General features: G+C 42.8%; 1 pseudogene; it reads right to left on the reverse strand.

Annotated features, from left to right (window-relative positions):
- Nucleotides 1-17,281: 17,281 nt before the first annotated feature.
- LOC149438225 (U2 spliceosomal RNA) lies at nt 17,282-17,397 on the reverse strand (annotated as a pseudogene).
- Nucleotides 17,398-17,638: the final 241 nt, after the last annotated feature.

Below are 17,638 nucleotides of genomic sequence, written 5' to 3' on the forward strand. Positions count from 1 at the left end.
GGACCCGGGGGTCGGACCAAGAGTAGATGAATGATGTGTATGTGTCATCCATAGTAAGTATAGTAATATTCCCCCATAGTAAGCATAGTAATTAATCCCCCATATAGTAATTCATCCCCCATAGTAATTCATCCCCCATATAGTATTTCATCCCCCATATAGTAATTCATCCCCCATAGTAATTCATCCCCCATATAGTAATTCATCCCCCCTATAGTAATTCATCCCCCATAGTAATTCATCCCCCATATAGTAATTCATCCCCCATAGTAATTCATCCCCCATATAGTAATTCATCCCCCATAGTAATTCATCCCCCCTATAGTAATTCATCCCCCCTATAGTAATTCATTCCCCATATTCATCCCCCATATTAATTCATCCCTCATATAGTATTTCATCCCCCCCAGTACTATTCCCCCCAAGTAGTAAGCCAAGTCCCCCCTGTGTCAATTCACTTACCGTATTTGCCGGCGTATAAGACGACTGGGCGTATAAGACGACCCCCCTACTTTTCCTGCTAAAATGTAGTGTTTGGGCTATACTCGCCGTATAAGACTACCCCTCTTCCAATGCACACCAGTGGGAGGAATAGTGCCCCATCATTGATGTCAGTGGGAGGAATAGTGCCCCATCATTGGTATTAGTGGCAGGAATAGTGCCCCTTCATTGGCATTAGTGGCAGGAATAGTGCCCTATCATTAGTGTCAGTGGGAGGAATAGTGCCCCATCATTGGTATCAGTGGGAGGAATAGTGGCCCATCATTGGTGTCAGTGGGAGGAATAGTGTCCCATCATTGGTATCAGTGGGAGGAATAGTGCCCCATCATTGGTGTCAGTGGGAGGAATAGTGTCCCATCATTGGTATCAGTGGGAGGAATGGTGCCCCATCATTGGTGTCAGTGGCAGGAATAGTACCCCATCATTGGTGTCAGTGGGAGGAATAGTGCCCCATCATTGGTGTCAGTAGGAGGAATAGTGCCCCATCATTGGTATCAGTGGGAGAAATAGTGCCCCATCATTGGTGTCAGTGGCAGGAATAGTGCCCCATCATTGGTGTCAGTGGGAGGAATGGTGTCCCATCATTGGTGTCAGTGAGGGGTGGAATAGTGCCCCATCATTGGTGTCAGTGGGGGGTGGAATAGTGCCCCATCGTTGGTGTCAGTGGGGGGGGTGATAGTGCCCCATCATTGGTGTCAGTGGGGGGGAGGAATAGTGCCCCATCGTTGGTGTCAGTGGGAGGAATAGTGCCCCATCGTTGGTGTCAGTGGGAGGAATAGTGCCCCATCATTGGTATCAGTGACACCAATGATGGGGCACTATTCCTCCCACTGAGACTTGCTGATCCTGTTCTCGTATGGTGCTGCTGCAGCCAGCATATGTGGTTGCAGCAGCACCTCTACACAGAACACTTACCTGCTGCTCCGGCACTCGATTTTCGCGCGGCCGCTCGGCTCCGCCCCCTTGCCGGTGATTGGCCGCCTGTGTGCCTTTCCTGAGCTACAGTTCTGGCGGCCAATCACCGGTGAGGAGGCGGAGCCGAGCAGCCGCACGAACATCCAGTGGCCGAACAGAAGGAGACGCCGCGCTTCCTGGACCGGATCGTCGTGGGACTGGATCCAGGTAAGAGGCATCAGCCCCTGCAAACCCCTGTACTTAATGCCGCAGCCCCCCTAAACAGTATACCGGCGTATAAGACGACCCCCGACTTTTGAGAAGATTTTCAAGGGTAAAAAAGTCGTCTTATACGCCGGCAAATACGGTACCTTTGCTCCGCGCTTTCCTCTCGCCGTGTTCCCGCGCCGTTCCGGTCTTCAGGGCGGACTGTGAGAGGAGCCTAGCTCCCCTCACGTTCGTCATGCTGCCCCGCCTACACACATCCTGACAGCCAATGTATGACGCTCCGCGGGCCGGATTAAAAGGTCCGCCGGCCTTATACGGCCCGCGGGCCGTAGTTTGCCCATTGCTGATCTATCCCATAGTTTGTAGACGCTATAACTGTCACACAAAGCGATCAATATACACTTATTGGGATTTTTTTGACCAAAAACATGGAGCAGAATACATTTTGGCCTAATTGTATGACGAAATTGTAGTTTTTTTGGATATTTTTTATGACAAATGAGAAAATACCATTTTACAAAAAATTTATTTTTCTTCAAAACGTTGTTTATTGCGCCAAAAATAAAAAGTGCACAGGCGATCAAATACCACCAAAGGAAAGCTCTATTTGTGTGAAAAAAAGGACATAAATTTCATTTATGTACCGTATTGCATGACCGCGCAATTGTCCGTTAAACCAGTGCAGCGCTGTATAGCAAAAAAATGGCGTAAATTGCAGTATCTATACCATAGTTTGTAGAAGCTATAACGTTCACACAAAGCAATCAATATACACTTATTGGGATTTTTTTTGACAAAAAACATGGAGCAGAATATATTTTGGCCTAAATGTATAACTAACTTTGAGATTATTATATATTATTTATAGCCGAAAGTAAAAAAATATCATTTTTCTTCCAAATTTTCGGTCTTTTTTTGTTTATAGCGCGAAAAATAAAAAGCGTACAGGTGATCAAATACCACCGAAAGAAAGCTGTATTTGTGTGAAAAAAAGGACGCAAATTTTGTTTGGGTGCAGCATTGCATGACCGCGCAATTATCAGTTGAATAAGCGCAGCGCCGAATAGCAGAAAGTGGTGTGGTCAGGAAGGGGGGTAAATCCTGTAGAGGGCAAGTGGTTAATGCTAATAAAGGGGGGGTAATAAAAAGTCCCCATTTTGGTGGTTCCAGCTCCAGATAAAAAGGTCTGAACCCACATAATGCAGAAAGAATGAAAAGAAAGCAGAAAAGCGCGCGCTACTAAGTGTGTAAGTTTAATGGGAAGTAAAGAGTTAATAATGAAATGCACTCCCTGTGTAAGGGAAGATAAGGCGTGTCACCATGTTCCCAGAAGAATCTCCTCCCAGGAAAGGCTTTCCGAATTGACCAAATGCCAGAAACTGAATGGTAAAAATGTGGCGTGTGAAATCCCCATTCATGTAAAGAGAGCAGGAGATGGACATGAAAAGTTGACGGAGGCGGGTCTCGAACCTACGAGGCGTTGAGCTCAGTACACCATGCCGTGCACTTAACCACTATACTATGGCCACTTCCAGTTTCAGCCCCTATCAAACTGCCCTTTGTTTTAAATATGACGTAGCTATAGAGCAGCGCTTAACTGCCTCCTGCCTGCTATATGAGGAAATGCCGGGTGGAAGGCTATGGGATAGATAATGGAATTTACACAGCTTTTACTTTCTGACTGCCCATCACATTTCTTGAGGTGCTAAAATACCAGGATAGTACAAACACCCCCAAATGACCCCTTTTCGGAAAGTAAACTCCCTAAGCTATCTGCTGAGAGGCATATTGAGTCCATGGAAGATCTATTTTTTTTCCACAAGTTTCTGGAAAGTGACAAAAACTTTTTTTTTTTTAACACAAAGTTGTCATTTAAATGATATATTTCTCGCACAAACCATGGGTATATGTGGAATTACACCCCAAAATACATTCTGCTACCTCTTCCGAGTATGGGGATACCACGTGTGAGACTTTTTGGGAGCCTAGCCACATTAAGGTGCCTGAAATCCAATGACCACTTTGAAAGCCTGAAGGTGCGTAATTTCCTCATTACACTTCCTCACTACCTATCACAGTTTTGAAGGCCCTGCAATGCCAGGATAGCACCAAACCCCCCCCCCCCCGAAATGACCCCTTTTTGGAAAGTAGACACCCCAAGGAATTTAAAAAAAGGTGTGGTGAGTATTTTGCAGAGCTCATTTTTGCTCACAAGGTCTTTTAATATAAAAAAAAAAAGAAAAATATATTTTTTTGTTTTTTTTTCTTCAATTTTCAAAAACATTTGGCAACAAACAAGATCTGCAAAATACTCACCATGCTTCTTATCAAATTCCTTGGGGTGTCTACTTTCCAAAAAGTAGTCATTTGGGGGGAAGGGGGGGGGGGTTGATGCTATCCTGGCATTTCAGGGCCTCCGATACTGTGATAGGTAGTCAGGAAGTGTAATGAGGAAATAAAGAACTTTAAAAGCCTGAAGGTGAATATTGGATTTTGGGGTCCTGTACTTGGCTAGACTGCCAAAACGTCTCTCACATGTGGTACCCCCATACTCGGGAGAAGTAGCTGAATTTTTGGGGGGAGTAATTCCACATATACCCAAGGCATGTGTGAGCAATAAATCATTTCAGTGGCAATTTTGTGTAAAATAAAAAAGGTTAGCTGTTCTAACTTTCCCCAACTATACTAAAAAAAAGCCTTTTTTTCGTCAGTGTCACATTGGAGAGATTCCCCATCCCAACTAGCAGCACCAACCTGAAAGAGTCTCATGATCCTTTCTTCTTCTATCCAAAATTAATTAAAGCATTTTGGCAAAAGTTGGGCTTTCACATTGTGGGTCTAAATTATTTCCTTTCATCATGTGCCAAAATATAATGTTTGCCTTCTGTGCTGGTCAATGATGCTTTTTAAGTCATTCTTTGAGGTTGAATATTATTATTATTATTATACAGGATTTATATAGCGCCAACAGTTTGCTCAGCGCTTTACAATATAACGGGAGACAATACAGCAACAATACAGTTCAATACAAGAGGGATAGGAGGGCCTGATCCTGGGAGCTTACAATCTAGGAGGGAGGGGCTAGTGGTACAAAAGGTAGTAACTGTGGGGGATGGACTGGTTGGAAGAGTAGAAGATTCCATTATTAGCTGAGGGCAGGATATGCTTCCTTGAAGAGATAGGTTTTCAGAGATCGCCTAAAAGTGAGCAGAGTAGGCGATAGTCTGATAAATTGGGGTAGAGAGTTCCAGAGGATGTGGGAAGCTCTGGAGAAGTCCTGGAGACGAGCATGGGAGGAGGAGACAAGGGAGCTAGAGAGTAGGAGGTCTTGCGAGGAGCAGAGAGTGCGGTTTGGGTGATATTTAGAGACAAGATCGGTGATGTAATTTAGGGCAGAGTTATAAATGGCTTTATACATTATTGTTAATGTTTTGAATTGTATCCGTTGGGCAATGGGAAGCCAGTGGAGGGATTGGCAGAGAGAGGTGGCAGATACAGAATGGTTAGTAAGGTGGATGAGTCTGGCAGCAGCATTCATGATAGACTGAAGAGGGGATAGCCTGCGATGAGGTCGGCCAATGAGGAGGGAGTTACAATAGTCAAGGCGAGATATAACAAGAGAGTGAATAAGTTGCTTAGTGGTTTCCGAGGTTAGGAACGGGTGTATCTTGGAGATGTTGCGGAGGTGAAGTCTACAAGATTTGGACTGTGAATGGATTTGGGACTGAAAGGACAGATGGGAGTCTAGGATTACACCCAGTACCCTGGCATGAGGGGAGGGACTGATGATTGTGTTATTGATCTTGATGGAGAAGTCAGGGGAGGGGGCACGGGCTGGGGGGAATACTAAGAGCTCAATTTTGGAAAGATTGAGTTTGAGGAAGTGGAGTGACATCCATGCCGATATGTCACTTAGTAGGTTAGTAATGCGAGAGGAGACTGAAGGGGTGAGGTGAGGGGTAGAAAGATAGATTTGTATGTCATCACCATAGAGATGGTACTTAAAGCCATGGGATTTGATCAAGTGACCAAGTAAGGAGGTGTAGATGGAGAAGAGAAGGGGTCCAAGGACAGAACCTTGAGGGACCCCTATAGAAAGAGGGAGTGAAGAGGAGGAGGCAGTGTTATAGGTAATGCTGAAGAAGGAGGAGACCCAGGAGAGGGCGGAGTCTCTGAGGCCAAGAGAGTGGAGTTTTTTGAGGAGGAGGGGATGGTCAACTGTATCAAATGCCGCAGAGAGGTCAAGTAGTAAGAGTACAGAGTAGTGGCCATTGGTTTTAGCTGTTAGTAGATCATTAGTGAGTTTTAGTGAGTTTGTACTGCTTGGTGGAACAAACCTTCACCATGTCATTTATATGGGCGAGGTCTACACTCCAAAGCCATCAATGAAAAACCAATCTAGATAAAATCTGGGTAGATATCAGAAGTTCCAATTGTCCAGCATTCTCACAATCCATCATGTCTCCTTTAGCTCTTCTTGATATGATTGTATAAGATTACGGCAAGTAGAAATATTATGAGCCCAGACAGTGCCAGTCGGACAATATTTTGCAGTTTATAGTCATCTTTTTCTATTCTTCCTGGAAAAGTTAAAGAAAAACATCAATGATTTATAGCAAAAAAATATCATCTATCATACATGTATAATTATTTGTGAACAAGCAAATGTAGGAATCATTACCTCATATGAACAGATGACATCATACATCTATTTATATAGCAGAGCAAAAAAACTCACTGGGCAGAGACCATGCCATGACCACGTTGTTTGTTTTCTCTGAAATCCCTCATAAGTTTTTTTTTTTCCTTTTAGAATTAATATTGTCAGAAAAAGTAACTCCAGTACCAAAGCTGTATCTGAAGGCCACTCTCAATGGCTCCTCATGTCTTATACCACTAATTGTTCTGTTCAACTCTTGGTGTCATGGGCATGGAAAAGATCCAATGGTAGACATGGGCTTTCTGTAGTACAAAGTCTAAAAGCGTCCACTCCTTCCTAACCAGCAGACCATGAAAAGAGGTAGAGGTTTTGCTGTAGGATCATCATTGGTATCAGTGGGAGGAATAGTGCCCCATCGTTGGTGTCAGTGGGGGAGGAATAGTGCCCCATCATTGGTATCAGGGGGGAGAATAGTGCCCCATCATTGGTGTCAGTGGGGAGGAGGAATAGTGCCCCATCATTGGTGTCAGTGGGGAGGAGGAATAGTGCCCCATCGTTGGTATCAGTGGGGAGAACAGTGCCTCATCGTTGGTGTCAGTGGGAGAGGAATAGTGCCCCATCGTTAGTGTCAGTGGGGGAGAGGAGCGGCTGCTCCTTCTTCCAGTTCGTGACCATCGAGCGGCCGAACTGAAAGAAGGAGCAGCCGCGCTTCCTGGACCGGATCGTCGTGGGACCGGAGCCAGGTAAGGTACAGCAGCCCCTCTGCCCACCCCTGTACTTAGTGTCCGTTGGAGGAGGAGGGGGGGCGGCACCGCGCCGCCCCTCGAAAAAGTGCCGCCCTGACACCGGCTCGCACCGGCGTATAAGACGACCCCCGACTTTTCAGAAGATTTTCAGGGGTTGAAAAGTCGTCTTATACGCCGGAAAATACGGTATGTTCAGCAGTGCAAGACAAATAAATTCTTTAAAAAGCATACAATGTGATTTCCTGAATTTTTTTAAAATTCTGTCTCTCGGAATGGGAATGCACCTATAATGTGAATTTGGGACCCCTCCATGATTTCTAAGTGGGAGAACTTGCAAAATCGCAGGGCGTTCAAATACTTCTGTTCCCCACTGTATATAGCATAGAGGGTCCACTATCTATTATTGTCCAAGACAGCAACAGACTAAATTTGTAGTTTAAAAACAATCATAATGTGCAGAGCTAATGCTGGGCTTTCTTAAAAGACAGCCCAGCTTCCGCTGTTAACATGTAAGCACCGTGTATTTAATATTTATTTGTAAAAGAATGATTTTATTAAAAAAAAGAAAACTAATGAAATATAAAATCGGTTAAGAAATCTAAGGTGTCAAAAAAATTAAAGTCAACCAAAAATTGATATTACCCTGAAGAAGTCACGTGACCAGTGCCGCAACGCGTCGGGAGGAGCCTAGTGACGTCACTTCTGGTGTTGCGGAAACTGGAATTTGCGATGTGAGGAACCGTTTTGGTTGATGGATGTATACACATGCTTGTTATTTTATTATCTTTGTGAATTCCTTTTCCAATTTATTAAAGCGGTTTATTTTTTTATGGGGTTGCACTATGTTATGTTCTCTTTCCTCTTGATCATACACCATCCCATTGGGAATTGTCCAAGACAGCAATTCAGACTATATTTTTAGTTTAAAAACAGTCAGAATGTGCAGAACTAATGCTGGGCTTCCTTAATAGACAGCCCAGCTTCAGCTGCTAACATGTAAGCACCGTGTATTTAATATTTATTTGTAAAGAATAATTTTATAAAGAAAAAACAAAATATAAAATCGGTTAAGAAATCTAAGCTGTCAAAAAAATTATTTCACTAAATATATATGCAGTCAGGTCCATAAATATTGGGACATGGACACAATTCTAACATTTTTGGCTCTATACACCACCACAATAGATTTGAAATGAAACGAACAAGATGTGCTTTAACTGCAGACTGTCAGCTTTAATTTGAGGGTATTTACATCCAAATCAGGTGAACGGTGTAGGAATTACAACAGTTTGCATATGTGCCTCCCACTTGTTAAGGGACCAAAAGTAATGGGACAATTTGGCTTCTCAGCTGTTCCATGGCCAGGTCTGTGTTATTCCCTCATTATCCCAATTACAATGAGCAGATAAAAGGTCCAGAGTTCATTTCAAGTGTGCTATTTGCATTTGGAATCTGTTGCTGTCAACTCTCAAGATGAGATCCAAAGAGCTGTCACTATCAGTGAAGCAAGCCATCATTAGGCTGAAAAAACAAAACAAACCCATCACAGAGATAGCAAAAACATTAGGCGTGGCCAAAACAACTGTTTGGAACATTCTTAAAAAGAAGGAACGCACCGGTGAGCTCAGCAACACCAAAAGACCCGGAAGACCACGGAAAACAACTGTGGTGGATGACCGAAGAATTCATTCCCTAGTGAAGAAAACACCCTTCACAACAGTTGGCCAGATCAAGAACACTCTCCAGGAGGTAGGTGTATGTGTGTCAAAGTCAACAATCAAGAGAAGACTTCACCAGAGGGAATACAGAGGGTTTACCACAAGATGGAAATCATTGGTGAGCCTCAAACACAGGAAGGCCAGATTAGAGTTTGCCAAACGACATGTAAAAAAGCCTTCACAGTTCTGGAACAACATCCTATGGACAGATGAGACCGAGATCAACTTGTACCAGAGTGATGGGAAGAGAAGAGTATGGAGAAGGAAAGGAACGGCTCATGATCCTAAGCATACCACCTCATCAGTGAAGCATGGTGGTGGTAGTGTCATGGCGTGGGCATGTATGGCTGCCAATGGAACTGGTTCTCTTGTATTTATTGATGAGGTGACTGCTGACAAAAGCAGCCAGATGAATTCTGAAGTGTTTCAGGAATATTATCTGCTCATATTCAGCCAAATGCTTCACAACTCGTTGGACGCTTCACAGTGCAGATGGACAATGACCCAAAACATACTGCAAAAGCAACCAAAGAGTTTTTTAAGGGAAAGAAGTGGAATGTTATGCAATGGCCAAGTCAATCACCTGACCTGAATCCGATTGAGCATACATTTCACTTGCTGAAGACAAAACTGAAGGGAAAATGCCCCAAGAACAAGCAGGAACTGAAGACAGTTGCAGTAGAGGCCTGGCAGAGCATCACCAGGGATGAAACCCAGCGTCTGGTGATGTCTATGCGTTCCAGACTTCAGGCTGTAATTGACTGCAAAGGATTTGCAACCAAGTATTAAAAAGTGAAAGTTTGATTTATGATTAATATTCTGTCCCATTACTTTTAATCCCTTAACAAGTGGGAGGCACATATGCAAACTGTTGTAATTCCTACACCGTTCACCTGATTTGGATGTAAATACCCTCAAATTAAAGCTGACAGTCTGCAGTTACAGAACATCTTGTTTGTTTCATTTCAAATCCATTGTGGTGGTGTATAGAGCCAAAAAAGTTAGAATTGTGTCGATGTCCCAATATTTATGGACCTGACTGTATATATATGGGAATTTTTGGAACTTTAGTAACCGCTTCGTTTTCGAGATGACCATGCAAAAAAAAAAAAACAGACGTTCATTCATCCGATATTCTCATCATGTGTACAAAGCAGTAGATTGAAAAAGAATGATATCATTGGTGAGCTCATTAGCGCCCCTGTTTATAACTACCACCCACATGGAATACAACCAAAATTGTAGTATTTCCAGTATATGTCAATATATTTGGGAGGAATATTTTTCAAATATATTTAAAATATATTTTTCTTCCATGTAGGAATCCATGGGTGGCTGAACATCACTGAAATGGCAGCACGCTGTGAGATGGCATACCTGCTTTTAGTCTCACTCGGAGTGACAATCCTACAGTTGTTTTAGTAACTTTCCTTAAGTCCGCATTACTAAATTATGAACGGGTCACAAAATACAGCATCGTGTTTTTTTATTATGATACCTTTTCGCATTGAAATACAATCCTTGAGCTCCAGGTGACTTGGCCTAGGCTGCAATGCTGTAAGCAGCTTGTCCTCAGTCACCTTTGATGATGCCATTCCAGTGATATGAGTCAGAGACGTGAGGGTTACTTTCCCGCATGGCTGGTTTGTCCCGGTCCGCACTGTGGGGTTTGGATCTCACACTTTGCAAAACATTTTAATGTTTTTTAATTACAAACCCAATATTCCCAATGCACATGTTCCTGCAGATGGCTATTCAGTATAGCTGGATGTTGTAGTGACTACAGGCCGAGATCCGTAGACAGTCCAAGTGAAGAAATGTCACCAGCACACCAAGGATTCCTCAAGAATGGGTCCAAAGTGTCAATTTGTAGTCACATAATAAACACAAGGAAACGTTTTGGAACCACACAGGGCCCCTTCGTCAGGCAAGTGAGGCCTGATGACGGGGCTTTGCATGGCTTCGAAGCATTGCCTTGTGTTTATCATATGACCATTGAAAGCTTTGGACCCATTCTTGAGGAATCCTTGGTGTGCTGGTGACATTTTTTCCCCTTTTTTTTAGTTATTGTTTTAAATGTAAGCACTCTGGACAGATATTGTCTCTTTTCCTGTCCCTTTGACACCTACTATATACAAGAATTGGGGTGCAATTGTCCTCGGGACACAAGTGCACAGACTGCAATAAAAGCACTGTTATTATTATTATTATACAGGATTTATATCGCGCCAACAGTCTGCTCAGCGCTTTACAATATAACGGGAGACAATACAGCAACAAAACAGTTCAATACAAGAGGGATAGGAGGACCCTGCTCCTTGGAGTTTACAATCTAGGAGGGAGGGGCTAGTGGTACAAAAGGTAGTAACTGTGGTGGATGGACTGGTTTGAAGAGTAGAAGATTCCATTATTAGCTGAGGGCAGGATAGGCTTCCATGAAGAGATAGCTTTTCAGAGATCGCCTAAAAGTGAGCAGAGTAGGCGATGGTCTGATAAATTGGGGTAGAGAGTTCCAGAGGATGGGGGAAGCTCTTGAGAAGTCCTGGAGATGAGCATGGGAGGAGGAGACAAGGGAGCTAGAGAGTAGGAGGTCTTGCGAGGAGCGGAGAGTGCGGTTTGGGTGATATTTGGAGACAAGATCGTTGATGTAATTTGGGGCAGAGTTATAAATGGCTTTATATGTTATTTTTAATGTTTTTAATTTTATCCGTTGGGCAATGGGAAGCCAGCGGAGGGATTGGCAGAGAGGGGTGGCAGATACAGAACGATTAGTAAGGTGGATGAGTCTGGCAGCAGCATTCATGACAGACTGAAGAGGGGATAGCCTGCGGTGAGGTCGACCAATGAGGAGGGAGTTACAATAGTCGAGTCGTGATATAACAAGGGAGTGGATAAGTTGCTTAGTAGTTTCCGAGGTTAGGAACGGGCGTATCTTGGAGATGTTGCAGAGGTGAAGTCTACAAGATTTGGACAGTGAATGGATTTGGGACTGAAAGGACAGATGGAAGTCTAGAATAACACCTAGTACCCTGGCATGAGGGGAGGGACTGATGATTGGGTTATTGATCTTGATGGAGAAGTCAGGGGAGGGGACACGGACTGGGGGGAATACTAAGAGCTCAGTTTTGGAAAGATTGAGTTTGAGGAAGTGGAGTGACATCCATGCCGATATGTCACTAAGTAGGTTAGTAATGCGAGAGGAGACTGAAGGGGTGAGGTGAGGAGTAGACTGAAGGGTTGAGGTGAGGGGTAGAAAGATAGATTTGTATGTCATCAGCATAGAGATGGTACTTAAAGCCATGGAAGTTTATCAAGTGACCAAGGGAGGAGGTGTAGATGGAGAAGAGAAGGGGTCCAAGGACAGAACCTTGAGGGACCCCTACAGAAAGAGGGAGTGAAGAGGAGGAGGCAGCATTATAGGTAATGCTGAAGGAGCGCTGCGATAGGTAGGAGGAGAACCAGGAGAGAGCAGAGTCTCTGAGGCCAAGAGAGTGGAGTTTTTTGAGGAGGAGGGGATGGTCAACTGTATCAAAAGCTGCAGAGAGGTCAAGTAGTAAGAGTACGGAGTAGTGGCCATTGGTTTTAGCTGTTAGTAGATCATTAGTGAGTTTTAGTGATTTTGTACTGCTTGGTGGAACAAACCTTCACCATGTCATTTATATGGGCGAGGTCTACACTCCAAAGCCATCAATGAAAAACCAATCTAGATAAAATCTGGGTAGATATCAGAAGTTCCAATTTTCCAGCATTCTCACAATCCATCATGTCTTCTTTAGCTTTTCTTGATATGATTGTATAAGATTACGGCAAGTAGAAATATTATGAGCCCAGACAGTGCCAGTCGGACAATATTTTGCAGTTTATAGTCATCTTTTTCTATTCTTCCTGGAAAAGTTAAAGAAAAACATCAATGATTTATAGCAAAAAAATATCATCTATCATACATGTATAATTATTTGTGAACAAGCAAATGTAGGACTCATTACATCATATGAACAGATGACATCATACATCTATTTATATAGCATAGCAAAAAAACTCACTGGGCAGAGACCATGCCATGACCACGTTGTTTGTTTTCTCTGAAACCCCTCATAAGTTTTTTTTCCTTTTATAATTAATATTGTCAGAAAAAGTAACCCCAATACCAAAGCTGTATCAATGGCTCTTCTTGTCTTTTACCACTAATTGTTCTGTTCAACTCTTGGTGTCATGGGCATGGAAAAGACCCAGTGGTAGACAGGGGCATTCTGTAGTACAAAGTCTAAAAGCATCCACTCTTTCCTAACCAGCAGACCATGAAAGGAGATAGGGGTTTTTCTGTAGGATACACTTGGGTCAGAACTTTCAAAGGTGCCTCACTTGGACTAACTCCAGTTCCAAAGCTGTATCTGAAAGTCACATTCAATGGCTCTTCATGGCTTACATCACTAATTGTTCTGTTCAACTCTTGGTGTCATGGGCATGGAAAAGATCCAATGGTAGACATGGGATTTCTGTAGTACAATGTCTAAAAGCATCCACTCCTTCCTAACCAGCAGACCCTGAAAGGAGGTAGTGGTTTTCCTGTAGGATACACTTGGGTCATAACTTTCAAGGGGGCCTCACTTGGACTAACTCCAGTACCAAAGCTGTATCTGAAAGCCACACTCAATGGCTCTTCATGTATTATACCACTAATTGTTCTGTTCAACTCTTGGTGTCATGGGCATGGAATAGATCCAACTGTAGATATGAGCTTTCTGTAGTACAAAGTCTAAAAGCATCCACTCCTTCCTAAGCAGCTGACCATGAAAGGAGGTAGGGGTTTTGCTTTAGGATACACTTGGGTCATAACTTACAAAGGTGCCTCACTTGGACTAACCCACAACACCAAAGCTGTTCTGAGGGCCACAGACAATACCTCTTTATGTCTTATACCACTAATTGTTCTGTTCAACCGTTGGAGTCATGGGTATGAAAAAGATCCAATAGTAGTAGACATGGGCATTCTGTAGTGTGAAGTCTAAAACCATCCAACTCATCTTGATGTATAGATTTGAAAGAAGCATGTAATTATGAAGCGGAATCTTAGTTTACATACCTGAATACGTCATATGAATGACTTGGTGGAGGGACACCTCCCTTGTCCATTCTTGTAGAGAGCTGATCTGCAACTCAGCGTAGTTCTGGCACAATATAATCATTCTTACCTTGTACTGCAGACTTCTTTGTTCCACAGGACAGGGAGGTATAGGAACTGTTTGTCCAGATCCTACCTGCTAGTTGATAAAGCCACTACGCAGCCAGTCCTCGCCAGGCCTTTATATCAACCTCACTCTTTAGCTGCCCTCAGACCACCACCTGAGCAATAGGTTCAGTTCTTAGTCCAGTGCTCCAGTCTGTGTTAAACTTTTCAATCCCACATTCTTGCTTCTCTGGTTACCCTCTTTAGCTTGTATTTGACTTTGCGTGTTCGCTGCCAACCCTTACCTTTGGCCTGTCCCTTTTCTTAAATCTGCCTGTCAACTTTGTGCAAAGCTCTGGTTCTAATCCTTGGTCAGTTGCCATCTGCACAGGAGGGCCACAACCTGGTCAACCCTCCAGTAGAGTCCATCACTCCTTGCTGGTGCTCTGGGGAAAATCTGGTGGCAAGTATTTAGGCTCTGTGCCTTGGACTTTTAAAGAGCTCAAAAACAAGCCGGCACTTTGTATCCTGGGTACCCTTTATTAACAAACACAGCGGCTAAGTGGATTTCCTCCCACAATCCAAAGACGTGCTGGTGGGCTAATTGGCTCCTGTCTAAATTGGCCCTAGTATGTGTATGTATGAATGTGAGATAGGGACCTTAGATTGTACGCCCCTTGAGGGTTAGGGACCTTAGATTGTACGCTATTTGAGGGTAAGAGACCTTAGATTGTATACCCCTTGAGGGTAAGGGACCTTAGATTGTACGCCCCTTGAGGGTAAGGGACCTTAGATTGTACACTCCTTGAGGGTTAGGAACTGATGTGAATGTACAATATAAATGTGTAAATGTATATAAGTACCTGTAATAAATAAAAAATCAAAATAAACAACATCAAATGGCTAAAATATAGTTTGATAGGTCTGCTGACATTTAAACCATTTCCTCATAGCTATGGGTAAGGCTTGGGATGGCTGTGACACTTCAGCATACCAGTTGAGCCATTTCTTAGCCATTTGATGTAATAAAAGATACCAAGGATCTTTACTGGAGTGCCGGCTTGTTTTGTTACTGAAGTGGTTGAAGTGGCTGAGGTTGAAGTGGCTGAGGTTGAAGTGACTTATTGTTACTGAAGTGGCTTGCAGAGGCTGAAGCTGAGCACCATTGTTCTCTGATGAATGGAATTGGGCAAAGTGATTAAGGGCAGCTTTCTTACTGTCTTGTTTCTCCAAGGTATATATAGCATAGAGGGTCCACTATCTATTATTGTCCAAGACAGCAACAGACTAAATTTGTAGTTTAAAAACAGTCAGAATGTGCAGAGCTAATGCTGGGCCTCCTTAATAGACAGCCCAGCTTCCGCTGCTAACATGTAAGCACCGTGTATTTAATATTTATTTGTAAAAGAATGATTTTATTAAAAAAAAGAAAACTAATGAAATATAAAATCGGTTAAGAAATCTAAGGTGTCAAAAAAATTAAAGTCAACCAAAAACTGATATTACCCTGAAGAAGTCACGTAACCAGACCAACGCGTCGGGAGGAGCCTAGTGACGTCACTTCCGGTGTTGCGCAAACCGGAATTTGCGATGTGAGGAACCGTTTTGGTTGATGGATATATACACATGCTTGCTATTTTATTATCTTTGTGAGTTCCTTTTACAATTGAATAAAGCGGTTTATTTTTTTATGGGGTTGCACTATGATATGTTCTCTTTCCTCTTGATCATACACCATCCCATTGGTAATTGTCCAAGACAGCAATACAGATTATATTTTTAGTGTAAAAACAGTCAGAATGTGCAGAGCTAATGCTGGGCTTCCTTAATAGACAGCCCAGCTTCAGCTGCTAACATGTAAGCACGGTGTATTTAATATTTATTTGTAAAGAATGATTTTATTGAAAAAAAACTGAACGAAATATAAAATCGGTTAAGAAATCTAAGCTGTCAAAAATATTATTTCAATAACTATATATATATATATATATATATATACATACATACATACACACACTGCATGTTAAATTGCGTTTTTTATATATTACAATATATGAAAAATATTTTTCAAAATATAATTTTTTTAAATCTATTATTCAGATTTTTTTTAACATATAAAAAAGTAATTTTTACATATATTTGTAAATGCATTCCAAAAATGTAGATTAAATGTATTTTTAAAGACATACAGTATATTTTAAAATGTATTTTTAAAAATATTTCTCATATTTTGTAATAACAAAGCATTTCAACATACAGTATATATATATATATATATATATATATATATATATATACGGGAATTTTTGGAACTTTAGTAACCGCTTCGTTTTCGAGATGACCATGCAAAAAAAAAACCAGACGATCATTCATCCGATATTCTCATCATGTGTACAAAGCAGTAGATTGAAAAAGAATAATATCATTGGTGAGCTCATTAGCGCCCCTGTTTATAATGACCACCCACATGGAATACAACCAAAATTGTAGTATTTCAACTATATGTCAATATATATATATATTTTTTTTTTTAAGTCCGCAAACGTGCAACTATAACGAAAAAACCCGTAAGTGTTCACAAAAAATGTGCAAGTGCAAAACACCACACGAAAAAGTGCACTTAGGGGTGTGTTTGTCCTACCCCCGGAAGGGTTGGACCGTTCACCCGATCCCCCGGGGCACGAAGCTCCTGACAGGGACAAGGTTCCCATTTGGTCCTCCTGGCCAAAAGGCCTGGTGGACCACCGTTCCTTATGCCCAGCCGAAGCCGGACATCCAGTACTAGGCAAGGGGGTTCTCCCGAAGAGAAAACCCCCTAGGGATCAGGGGAGGAAGGAACCGTAGGGCCACACATCCTCCCCCTAGACTTCAGGTAAGGCCCGAGGACCCACACCCTCCATCCGTGAAAAACACACACATAAGAACAGAAAAAGTGACAAAACGTGGGAGTGATTAAATAAATAAATAAATAAAAAATAAAAAAGTGGTACCGTGCCTAATAGTGCACAGACCAGGCCCTGAGGCCTGTAGCAAAAATTGCCCCGGACTTAGCCAAAAGACCTGGTCCTTAGGGCGCTGTGCAAAAAGAAGTGAAAAACAGTGGCCATGTGTCATCTTCACACCGTGGGGTCCCACACCCAAGTGTTACTAGTGACACCCCTGAGAGCGTCTTCCCCAGGGGGCACTGAGTTTGCGGACTTTTTGCGTCCCCAGCCCCAGGCCAGACCAAGGTAGATCCGTCCAAATCAGGAGGTACTGGTTCTTTCCAGCTTTCCCAGAGGAATTACTCCCAAGGTCCCAGAGCGTATCGTGGCGCCCCCTGGTTTCTGTCCCTCCGGTCCAGCCTTCCGGACCCCCATCATACCAGTGAGGGTACTATACAACAACCATCCCCGCAAAGCTAGAATGGTCGGGAGCACCCCCACTGGACACTGATAAGAACAGATACTACACTTGATCTTAGCCAAAAGGCCGAGAAGCGAAGCAGTAGATTGAAAAAGAATAATATCATTGGTGAGCTCATTAGCGCCCCTGTTTATAACTACCACCCACATGGAATACAACCAAAATTGTAGTATTTCCAGTATATGTCAATATATTTGGGAGGAATATTTTTCAAATATATTTAAAATATATTTTTCCTCCATGTAGGAATCCATGGGTGGCTGAACATCACTGAAATGGCAGCACCCTGTGAGATGGCATACCTGCTTTTAGTCTCACT

The sequence above is a fragment of the Staurois parvus genome, unplaced genomic scaffold (genome assembly GCF_062004578.1).
Source record: "Staurois parvus isolate SC_StPar_1 unplaced genomic scaffold, SC_StPar_1.0 ptg001202l, whole genome shotgun sequence".
Lineage (NCBI taxonomy): Eukaryota > Metazoa > Chordata > Amphibia > Anura > Ranidae > Staurois > Staurois parvus.